This window comes from Cicer arietinum, chromosome 3 (genome assembly GCF_000331145.2).
Source record: "Cicer arietinum cultivar CDC Frontier isolate Library 1 chromosome 3, Cicar.CDCFrontier_v2.0, whole genome shotgun sequence".
Classification (NCBI taxonomy): domain Eukaryota; kingdom Viridiplantae; phylum Streptophyta; class Magnoliopsida; order Fabales; family Fabaceae; genus Cicer; species Cicer arietinum.
The window spans coordinates 34,819,796-34,832,253 of record NC_021162.2 but is presented as its reverse complement, the minus strand read 5'-3'; the positions used below and the strand labels follow the sequence as shown (position 1 = coordinate 34,832,253).

General features: G+C 31.9%; 1 pseudogene; it reads right to left on the bottom strand.

Moving 5' to 3' along the window:
- Positions 1–3,079: 3,079 nt before the first annotated feature.
- Positions 3,080–12,188, bottom strand: LOC101500195 (uncharacterized; annotated as a pseudogene).
- Positions 12,189–12,458: the final 270 nt, after the last annotated feature.

Genomic DNA, 12,458 nt, shown 5'->3' with positions numbered 1-12,458 from the left:
TATATATATATATATATATATATATATATATATATATATTACTTACTTTTAATAAATATCTCCAAATACCTTGATATTTATTAAAATTACCATTTCACCCATAAGGCATAAAATTCTACGTAAAAGGTTCATCGCAGTTAATTTCAATTTAATTAACGACGAGAAATTTTAATTGGCATCAAAATACCTTTTTGATTATAAAACTCCAAAATATTATTAACTTTGACTTAAAAGCCTCCGAGCCAAAATCCAAAATACACCAAAAATACATAAATGGTACTTTAAAATTATGGGTCTTACAAAATACTATTTTAAAATGAAACTACATTTACAGAGACGTTAACTAAACAAAAAAACTTACAAGGATCAAAATTAAAAAGATTATAATTGCAATAATTAAAAACATATTTAAACCTTAAAAAATATATACGTTTAGTCCCTATAAAACTAAAACAGGAAAAAAAAAAAAAAAAAAGAATTTTATTTTTATAGAGAATAAATTTAAAAAAGGTCATAATTTTATATCGACTAAAAATATATTTAATTCTAATTTAAATGCTTCCATTTTATTTATTTTATATTTAACCCTAGTTGACATGTTAGGGCATAAGCTACCATTACAATCAACAATTGATCAAGAAGGAAAACTATCTTCTTGTATAATTAGCAAAGAAAAATGATAACCAAGTCAGTCTGTCTCTAAAAGAACAAAATTCGATTGGTGTGGTGCTAAAGTTCGATTCAAGCGATGCTAAAATCCACTTAGCAAGAATAATTCCACTAAACAAGAATGGATGGATTCCACGTATCATGAGTGGGCCATGCATGGATAGGTGTTACTTTAGGAGCTCCATTGTGTCAATGTTGACATCAACGTGCCTACATCAGCAACTGACGCCCAAATTTGTGTTGGCAAAAATAGCATAAGTTAAAAGAATTAAAACACAATCACAACACAAGAATATAACGTGGAAACTCCAAAACCGGAGAAAAAACCACGACCGCTGCCTAAACCGGCAACCAGAGAATTAATACTATGTGAAAATTGTTACAACACATAGACTTCTCTCACTCACACCCCAGACACCCCAGTACAACCACACTCTTACAAAGCAAATATTTAAACTAAGTCAGATACAAGCTTAAAGTGCTATTGCTGACTGGTGCATTTGAAAACAAATGACTAAAACCCAATATATAGCATTGACCTTCTCCTTATTCTCCCACACTAAAGGATGTGGGACTTGCAATCAACCCCAACAATCTCCACCTTGATTGTAAGAGTTCCAGCTTCCGCTTCCATTGTCTTACCGACAATCATACTCCACCATCATCCACTCTCAACTTTGATAGATTCCAACTCAGAGACAATATTATTCAAAGTACTAAGATGATCAGAGATTTTCGTACCTTCATCCATGCGCAGATTGTGGAATTGCTCTTTCAACAACAACCGATTTGAGATGCCCTTAGCCTGATATAACCCTTCAAGCTTCTCCCAGAGTTGCTTGGCTGATGACAGATTCTGCACATTCGCAAGAACATTCTTTGCCAAACACAGACGAATTGCACTTGCAGCTCTCAAATCTAGTTCCTCCCACTTGTCGTCCTCCATGTTGGAAGTGTTTCCTTTCAACGCCTTGTGTAATCCTTATTGTATAAGCACATCCTTGACTTGTACTTTCCACAAGCCAAAGTTGATTCTTCCATCAAACTTCTCTATGTCAAACTTCATAACGCTTGAATAAGACATAGCAGCTGCACGCAGACTGTAAACTGTGCACCAGGTAAGTTCCCAGGAAAGAGAGGTGGGTCACAACAGACACGCTTAAATACCAAGTCTTTCCTTAGCCAAAACCTCCCTAAACATCACTTTCACAGTATCACCTTTCCCCTAACAATACCAAGGATAATTCTTTTCTGATGTGGAAGATCAGACAAAGCTGCAACCACAGAGCATACTAAGAAAAATTATCCTACCGAACCTCTGAACCTGGCTCTGATACCAGTTGTTGGGAAAAATAGCATAAGTTAAAAGAATTAAAACACAATCACAACACAAGAATATAACGTGGAAACTCCAAAACCGGAGAAAAAACCACGACCGCTGCCTAAACCGGCAACCAGAGAATTAATACTATGTGAAAATTGTTACAACACATAGACTTCTCTCACTCACACCCCAGACACCCCAGTACAACCACACTCTTACAAAGCAAATATTTAAACTAAGTCAGATACAAGCTTAAAGTGCTATTGCTGACTGGTGCATTTGAAAACAAATGACTAAAACCCAATATATAGCCTTGACCTTCTCCTTATTCTCCCACACTAAAGGATGTGGGACTTGCAATCAACCCCAACAATTTGTTAATCGAATATAATCTCGTTAAGAGAGATGAGCAAATGGACTTTAGAAACACGTGTCTAACAACTTCCACACGTGTTGCATAATAAAACATTAAAACACTATGTATCTCATAAAACATGGGTCTGCAGCGGCTCCACCATGACCATATTTCTTCCCAGACTTCAACAAAAGAAATATGGGTATATCAACTAACACATCCTATCTGAAATTTTTATTGTCTTCGTGTTTACATTAAAATTTCTTTTAAAATGTCTCTAAATTTAAAATACATCATTCAAGTCTATTTTCATCACTATTTGATATAAAAACAAGAAATGTCAAATGCAATAATATAATTGATATAAAAATTAAACCATACTAAATAATTTATAACTAATTGAACCTAAAATACATGCACAAAACAACAAAATAAGATGTAAATATGGATGCGTCATTGTGTTTGTGATAGAAACTATGATATCAAGATATATTTGTTGTGTTGTTTGTGTGAAGGCCAATACTCGTGGACATTCACATGGTGAGAGGGATGTTAGAATTTTGTTCTTGCTCGTTGTCAGTGGCGGAGCTTCACTAGAAAGTTTAGGGTGGCCGACATAAAAATATAATATATAAATTAAATATATAAATAATATTATATAGTAAAAAATTAAGTTGTAATAAACACAAAGTGAAATATCAAATAATTTAACTACATGACTTAAGAATACCTTAAAGTAATGCTCTATGCTCTTTAATTAACTTGAAATCATCAATAATAGACTCAGAATTGATACTTGCAGCAATTTCCGTTTCAATATAAAATCGTCATGCTATCTGCCAAAAAGTCAACTTTCATCTTGTTTCTTAACCTAGATTTAATAATTTTCATTGTTGAAAAAGATCTTTCAGTTGTGGCAGTAGAAACCGGAAGAGTCATGATAAGACGAAGTAGTCTATCAATCAAGTAAAAAGTTTGCGGCTTTTCAGTTGCAACCAAACATTAGCACAATTCTTGGATAGTTGATAAATTCTTCAAATTTAAATCTTGACGAGCATCAACTAAGAAATGTTGGAGTTGAAATTTCAAATTAATCTTCTCTTGCATATTGAAATCCACAGGGTAATATTTTTCAACTAGAGTGCAAATTTTTTCAATGTTAAAAGCTTTATAATTATCCTTAAGAGTCAAAGCACAACTTAGAGTTAACAAATCTATTGCTTGCTCACTAAATCTGTTATTCAACTCTTGTAATTGTTGATCAATAGCAGTAAAAAATATTTCAACTCTAAAATAATGTTTTATTGTAACCTGACATTGTTGAAGATGAGAGCGTCCAAATCTTGTTGTTGAATGAACATCGTTGAGATCAGGAATCTGAATATCATGTTTTTCACAAAAAGTCTTCACTTCAGTAAATAATGCATCCCAACCATCTTCTCTCAATGCTTGAATAAAAGACTTTGTAGTTCCAACCAAACACATGCCATTAACTATATCATGAGATTATTGTTATAAGGCTTAACAAAGTATATCAGTTATCCCCATAATTTCTTTCATCAAATGCAAGATAAATATAAAATCAAATGCCATCAAATAATTATAGGCACTATAAGCATCCCCACGTGTAGAATAATTTTCTCTTTCATTTGTAATTTTTTTTTAAAACAGTACAAGTTGCCTCATACATATTTATCAAGCTACAAATAGAAGAGAAATGTGATCCCCAACGAGTATCACCAGCTCGTGTCAAAGTACCAATTTGATTTATACCTTTACCAGTTACAATCTCATCAATTTCTAGCAAATGTGCAATTTCCTCTAATTGGGCAGCTTGTAACTCATCATGACGCTTAGTAAAAGAACAAACAACATTAACAACAAAAGTTAGCTTCTCAAAAAATTTATGAAATGGAACAACTTCTCTTGATGCAGTAACCAAAGCAAGTTGCAATCGATGAGCAAAACAATGGACATAGTATGCATAAGGACAATCTTTCACAAATAGTGCTTGTAAACTATTCCATTCTCCTCTCATATTACTAGCACCATTATACCCTTGACCACGCATGTTAGAAACATCAAGATTGTGTCGAGAAAGTATATCACATACTTCTTCTTTCAGAGTTAAAGTTATAGTTGTCTTTAACATGTGCCACAAAAAAAATCGCTCTTGTATTAAACAAACTTTGTCAACAGATCTTAACACAAGATACATTTGTTCCTCTTTTGATTCATCATAAGCTTCATCTACAACGATGCAAAATTTGGAATCACTATTTTCTTCACATATATGTTTTCTCACCCTACTAGAAAGAATATGCAAGAGCTCTTTTTGAATTTGATGTGAAGTATACTTGAAATTATATGGAGCATTTTCCAACACAACTTTCGCAACTTCATCATTGCAAGTTGCCAAGAGTTTTATCAATTGAAGAAGTTGCCTTGATTTCTTGACTCGCTACTTTCATCATGTCCCCTAAAAGCACAAGCTTGAAGTGTTAACCAACTAACAGTGTCAATTGATGTCTTGAGATATATTCGATTCTTCAAAATTTGTTCTGAGCTTTGCACTTGAAAAGTATTCCTAATATGTCCATCTTGATTCAACAAGTCTAGACAAGCTTTCATTGCATTGTTGTGTGGTGAGCAAGGATTCATCCCTATGTGTTTGAGAAAGGCGCAAAATTTTCCATTTTTAATTTTCTTCCAATTTCTAAAACATGTACCAATGAAGACATCTGATTCGGGACGTCCACTTGATCTTTTGCTAAATAGATAGCAAGGCAAACTATATGCAACATCTTTAGAAGGTGAATATTCTATCCATGAAGAAAATATGTTAAACCAAGTATATTGAAACCATCTTGGATGAACCTCGTTGCCAGATAAAGGATATTCATCTAAATTTACTTGACAAAGACCAAATTTTAGATAAGCTCTTTATATTGCATCCAATTTATTTGGTGGATATTGCCAAATTTGAGGGCGCTTTCTAGGGTCACGTTCTAAACATTTCTCAAAGTCATCTTCAAAAACTCTAGGAACCTTGGAAAGATGATTCTCATTTTCTTCATTTCTTGGATTCTCAAAGATAGTTTCAGATGTAGAAGTTATAATTTCTTCATCTATTTCACTATGACAAATGTTCCTCTTGAAAAAAGAATCGATTCTTTTACTATTCTTCATTCTCACAAACTTCTCTAAATCAACCAATTTAGGAAACATAAAACATACTTTCAGTGAAAATTAAATGGAAACAAAAATCAAACACCTTATATGCAATAAAAAAAACTCAAACATCTTATATGGACAAAAAATCAAACACCTTATATGCAACAACAAAACTAAAAAAAAAAAGTCAGCATTAACATCTAATTTGAAACAAACAAAAACTCCAAATAAACAAAACTCCAAAACAAAACTCCAAACTTCAAAACAAAGCACCAAACATCAATTCTGATTTCTGGTGATAATACAAATTGAAATCCGAACCTTTTGAGTGTTGACGAACGACCAACCAAGGCGAAGGTGAGGGCAACTGGGTGAGGCCACTCGACAGCGAGCAGAGGCGGAGCTGGAAGCGAGACGCGAAATATAGCGAGATAGAGGCGAAGGCGAGACGATGTGTGCGATTGCGAAGCTGATGAAGAATCGTGTGTTTCAGAGTCGTGTTTGCAAGAAGGAGAAAGATGAAGTCTGGATTTGGAAGAGAGATTTAGGTTTAAGGTATAACTTTAATTTCTTAATTTTAATGAGGATATTTTGGTCATTCACCTTATATGCAACAAAAAAAAACTCAAACACCTTATATGGACAAAAAATCAAACACCTTATATGCAACAAAAAAATTATAAAAATAAAATCAGCACTGACATCTAATTTGAAAGAAACAAAACTCCAAACTTCAAAACAAAACACCAAACATCAATTATGATTTATGATGGTAATAAGAATTGAAATTCGAACCTTTTGAGTTTTGACGAACGGCCAACCAAGGCGAAGGCGAGGGCGACTGGGCAAGGCCACTAGACATCGAGCAGAGGCGGAGCCGGAGGTGAGACGCGAAACAGAGCAAGACAGAGGCGAAGGCGAGAGAGAGCGCACGATTGCGAAGCTGATGAAGAATCGTGTTCGCAAGAGGGAGAGAGATGAAGATTGGATTTGGAAAAGAGAGGAAGAGAGATTTAGGTTTAAGGTATAATTGTAATTTCTTAGTTGTAATGGGATATTTTGGTCATTTTATCTATAATTTTATTTTTTGGTGAATTTGCACTAAATATGAATGTTGATGACCTTAGGGTAGATTATTTGAATTGAGAAATAGATATTTATGCGTGAGTGAGGTGATCGATAATGATTAGGTCTAAGAACACAAAAATCTATTGAGATTTTGTTTATTCTAAAAATAGTAAACAATAAGGTCATACTGACAATCGGTGTTGTTTAGAATTTAAAGTGGTCCAACACACACTTGAGGTATTGTTTATACGAAAAGATTTTTAAACGAAAATGTTGTACCATTATTTAGAGTTTTATGACTCGTAAAATAGCTGAAGAGTGAGAGACTCATGTAGTTACATTGCACTATTATGGTAAATTTCAGTGAAAATATATATATATATATATATATATATATATATATATATATATATAACGAAAGGATTAGATCATCCTAAACTATTTTTGACCGTGATCAACTTATAATGTCTTGACTCAATAAGAAGTCAAACATAACTCCTTTAAATGTTATATAGGAGTCTTTGTAAAAAGTTAAGGCGGCCGCATGAGTCTACATCGGTCTCCACTTATTATTAATTAGGTATTAATTTGAGAGATACGTATATTGAAGATGATTGCTTTATTTGACATATGTGTTGTGTGGCCACTGTCAAGTACTTTACTATTCCTATTTCCATTTTATGGTGTCATGATATTCTTAGCGCTCAGATTATTTTTCTTCTTTGTACCATAGACTAGCATGAGGACTATTGTGGGCTCCGTAAGACCTTGCATATTTCTAATTTTTACCTACCTCTATATGAAATGCATTTTTCCATTTACTTAACTTTGATATATGATTGTAAATTTCATATCTTAATTTAATTAACATTTTGGAATTATGAATAATATATATTTAAAAATCTATTTTAAATTATCTCTTTCGTCAGTCTTTGAATTTTTTAATCATATCGCTTTATTATTGAAGTTATGTCATATGGTGTTCTCCAAATATTTTGCTTCTCTCAAAATATATTTTGATTTACTTATATTAAATAGTAATTATTTAAAAAATAGGTTAAATAAGTTTTTAGATTTTACAAAATATCATAATTTTATTTCTAGCTCTTATAAAATCTCACAATTTATTTTTTAGTTTTTATAAAAAATTTCATCAAATTTAATTATTTTTTCATTTTCATTTTTAGTCCTTGATTTCTAACTATTGTATATCCTTCAAGTTTTTGAATGATTTTTTTCACTAATGTTTAATACATTATAAGAAATTTACCTACAAAAATTTAGAATTGTTTAACAAGGGATAAATTAAATATGAATTTTTCAACATTAAAATATTAAAAATTTATATTTAATTCATCATTTATTAAAAAATTCAAAATTGTGGCAAGGTAGTTGTTAAAAATATTCTAAATATTACTAAAAAAATTATTAAAAAATTTGAAAGATACACAATAGTTAGATTAAAATTTAAGACTAAAAGTTAAAATGAAAATTTTTAAGAAATTAAAATTTGATGAAATTTTTTAGACAGAAAAAAAAAAATAGTAAGATTTTAAAGGTTGTAAAAACTTATCTAACGCAAAAAAATATGAACACACACATTCAATGCATGCATGAAATGAGACAAATTGGGTTGACAACAAATGTTCGAACAATGGTGTGAGAGCCAAAACCATGTGTTTACCCAAGCTATTGATTTGTTTAATGATTGGTGCTATCAAAAGTACTCAAAATCAAGCATCATAGATGCAAGTGGATTCACCAATCTCTTGGATGAAACTAGAGGCAGGAATAATGAAATGCAATATCGGTGTGTCCTTCTCGGCTCATGCAAATAAGGTGTGTCCTTCACAACTCAATGTGCAGTCCATGTAGGTGTCGTCCTTAGGTTACTTTCGCCTCTTGAGTAGGTGCACTAGTTACAGCTAGCTAGGACCTCTAAGCTTCAAATTAGACTCAAAAGTGGTTGTTGGTATTTTTCACTCTCCAACGCTCGACAATCCTCTTAATTAATAGATATTATTAAACATTTTAAATTTATGTTTACTTCTTTTTATGTAAACTTTCACGTTGTATTATGTAGAAAACAAAAGGATGAGGTTGTTCGTGATCTTGCTAAAGTGTCCAAATCTCAACCTCATTTTTATATTGGGTAGAAATATCTCTTTGCACTACGCGAAAAATGTTATTTTACAACGCTTTTTTTAAGTCATTTACAGCGCTTTTTCAAAAAATTAAGCGTTGTAGTATCCAGCGCTGTAAAAAGATACAACAGCGCTCTTTAAAATAAAAAATAAAAAAAACGCTGTAAATCTCTTCTAAAAACGTGCTGCTTGTTGTATTAGTTTTACAACGCTTTTAAAAAAAAAGCGCTGTAATATGCATTCCTTTATTTCAATTAGATCTCTTTCTGGGATTATAACAACAATTTCCTTCATAAATCGTAATATACAGTATCCGCAGTCTATGTTGTTAGTTTGACGAGAGCACTATAAAATAAAACATATAAGTCAATAAATATTTGTGGATTGATTGTTAATGAAAATTTAAAGCAATAAATTTCAAACCTTTTTTAGAATCCATGTGATTTATTTGATTTTTGCTTCGACACTGTAGCACTCATTTGAGCTCGGAAAACTTGTAAAACACTATCAAATAAATGTGATTATTAGCATTAACAGACACATTATATATATATATATATATATATATATAAGAAATAAATGAATAAATGAATACAATACCTGAAGAGTGCGAAGAAATACGTAGAGTTCATAAGGTTACGGTTTCGTTTAAGAAGAAACAGCGAGAATGCGCAGAAATACGAACGGTTCGTAGGACAGAGTAGGGTTCTCATTGAGAAGAGTATGTAATAATGTTCGTAGGGATAGTAACAAATATGGAGATGATTTGCAATGGATATGGTTAACAATATGGTTCGTAGGACATTAGGGTTCGCAATGAGAAGGATAATGAAGAGGAGAATGACACTGAAGTGTAGTGAAGTTTATGTAATAAAGAGGAAACTGAAACGATTTACTGTTATATTTTATTTTTTTAAAGCCTATTACAGCGCTTTTTTTAAAAAGCGCTGTAAAAGACCTTCTTATTTTATTTTTTTAAAGCCTATTACAGCGCTTTTTTTAAAAAGCGCTGTAAAAGACCTTCTTATTTTATTTTTTTAAAGCCTATTACAGCGCTTTTATTAAAAAGCGCTGTAAAAGACCTTCTTATTTTATTTTTTAAAAGCCTATTACAGCGCTTTTTTTAAAAAGCGCTGTAAAAGACCTTCTTATTTTATTTTTTAAAAGCCTATTACAGCGCTTTTATTAAAAAGCGCTGTAAAAGACCTTCTTATTTTATTTTTTAAAAGCCTATTATAGCGCTTTTTTTAAAAAGCGCTGTAAAAGACCTTCTTATTTTATTTTTTAAAAGTCTATTACAGCGCTTTTTTACAGACTTTTTAAAGCGCTTGTCCAAAAGCGCTGTAAAATACCTCCTTATTTTTTTTAAAAACCTTTTTACAGCGCTTTTCCAAAAAGCGCTCTAATAGGTCCTTTAATTATGTGAAATCAAAGTCTTTTACAGCGCTTTTTTTATAGCGCTTGTCAAAAAAGCGCTGTTGTATCCTCCGTTATTTTTAAAATATCATACAACAGCGCTTGTATTTAACAAGCGCTATAAAAGACGCGCTATAAAATGTCATTTTTGGCGTAGTGTTGTATTGAACACAATATTATTAATAAAATGAGATCATAAAAAAAAAAGTTTAGTTAAAGAAAAAAGAATTCTTCTATTTTTTGCCAAACAAAACGCAAGAAATCTTTCATTTAATAACATTATATGGTGTAATTTATTGCGAATATTTAAATTGATGAAATAAAATTCAAACAAATGAAATAATAACCGAATTTAGAACTTGTGAAAATAATAGTGTAAATCTACAGTAGTGTATAAACTATGAGTAGATAGAATCAATTTATACATGATTCTCATAGAGTTTTGTACCGTGCACTCCCCACTTATACCTCTCACCTCCCATTTCTATGGAAAATATCATATTACTCTTTTTTATTACGTATAAAATCATCAAAAAAATTTACTACTCTATTTCTCACCCTTCACTTTTGGAAATTTCAAAATCTTCCTAAACATTCGAAAATTTTAAACTTTCGAAATATAAAAAAGTGAGTATTTTTGTCATTTTCGAAAGTTTTGTTAAATATGAAACTTTCGAAACTTAAACTTCTAGAAACTCTAACAAATTTCAAAACTTTTGATAAATATCAAAGTTTCGAAATGCAATTTTCTAGGATGTTATGAAACTTTCGAAACTTTGGATAAATATGAAAGTTTCGAAGTTTGTTTTTCTATAAATCATCAAAACCTTCGAAAGTTTGGATGAATTTGAAAAGAATCTAAATGCAGCATGTACGTTCTAGCCGCACACTCAAACTATCTAAATCAATAAATAAACTAACATATGTCGCTTCCACACGTGTATGTGTTTTATCGACGAAAATAGTGATGCCAATTAAATACAATAGGTACGTTCTAGCGGCACACTCAAACTGGTTAGTTTGAATAGACGACTATATAAATCACACAACCATTGCAATTTATATTGGGCACATTTATTATAATTAATCTCAGCTAGTGCTTCATTCCATGTTGCACCTAAGTACTCATGTGCAGCTCTTGCAGCATTATTAGTGTTCATATTCACAGGTGCATCAAAAAATTTACCATGGAGTGAGATGTGAAGGAGAGTCGCGATGTCGTATAACGTGATGGTGATCTCTCCAAATGACAAATGAAATGAGCTGGTCTCCCTATGCCACCTTTCAACAAATGCAAATATCATACCAGCATCATCCATAGTGAGGTAAGCTGAAGACAGATATAGTAGCCCAGATTCTCGAATCCAATGTTGTACAGGATCTGGCACGTGAACTTCAGCAAACATCTTCAGCTTCAATCCATGAGTAATAACTTTACGATCATGCGAGTAATTACAGAATAATTAATTAATTAAATAAGCTTAATTAAATTATTTAAATAAACTTAAATTAAATAAAATTAATTAAATAAACTTAAATAAACAATTAATTAAATAAATAATTAATTAAATATAATTAAAAATTAATTAAAATATACCTCTCCTTCCCATAGCCTCTAAGCCACGTGGTGTTCATATTGTGTCAACACATGTGTCACCACCAGTCCCCTGGAGAATTCGGGCTGCTGATCCTGCTCCTCAACATCATGAATATCATCAGCATGTGCAGGGACATTAGCAGCATCATCAACATCATGAATATCATCATCAACAGCATGTGCATCACACTACTCCTCAGCCTGCTCCATTTGTTGATGCTCATGGACATGCTCAGGGACATCCTCCTCCATCTGTGCAGGCTTAGTAAGCTCAGCGACATCATCCTGGACATCGTATCTACGATAATGCTGTTTAATTGGAAGACTTGCTTCGTTTCGTCGTATGTTTGACGATGTTGGTGGAATTTTCTCTACACCATCACCTCTATCACCTATCTCGTTGCGAATAATTTGACCAAACAAATCTCTCATTCTAGGCATTGCAATATATCAATAATAAAATGCATTTCAGAACTTTCGTATTGTTCCCAAACTTTCGAAGCTGGTTTCGGAACTTTCCATAAATTTGAAAGTTTTGAAACTGATTACTTCATGTTTATGGACTATACATTTCGAAACTTTCATATTGTTAGAAAGTTTTGAATGTTTCTGCATTTCGAACGTTTCAGGTTCATGGAAACTTTCAAAATTTTGGGAAAAAATGAACTTCGAAAGTTTCATGTTCATGAAAACTTTCGAAGATTTGGAAAA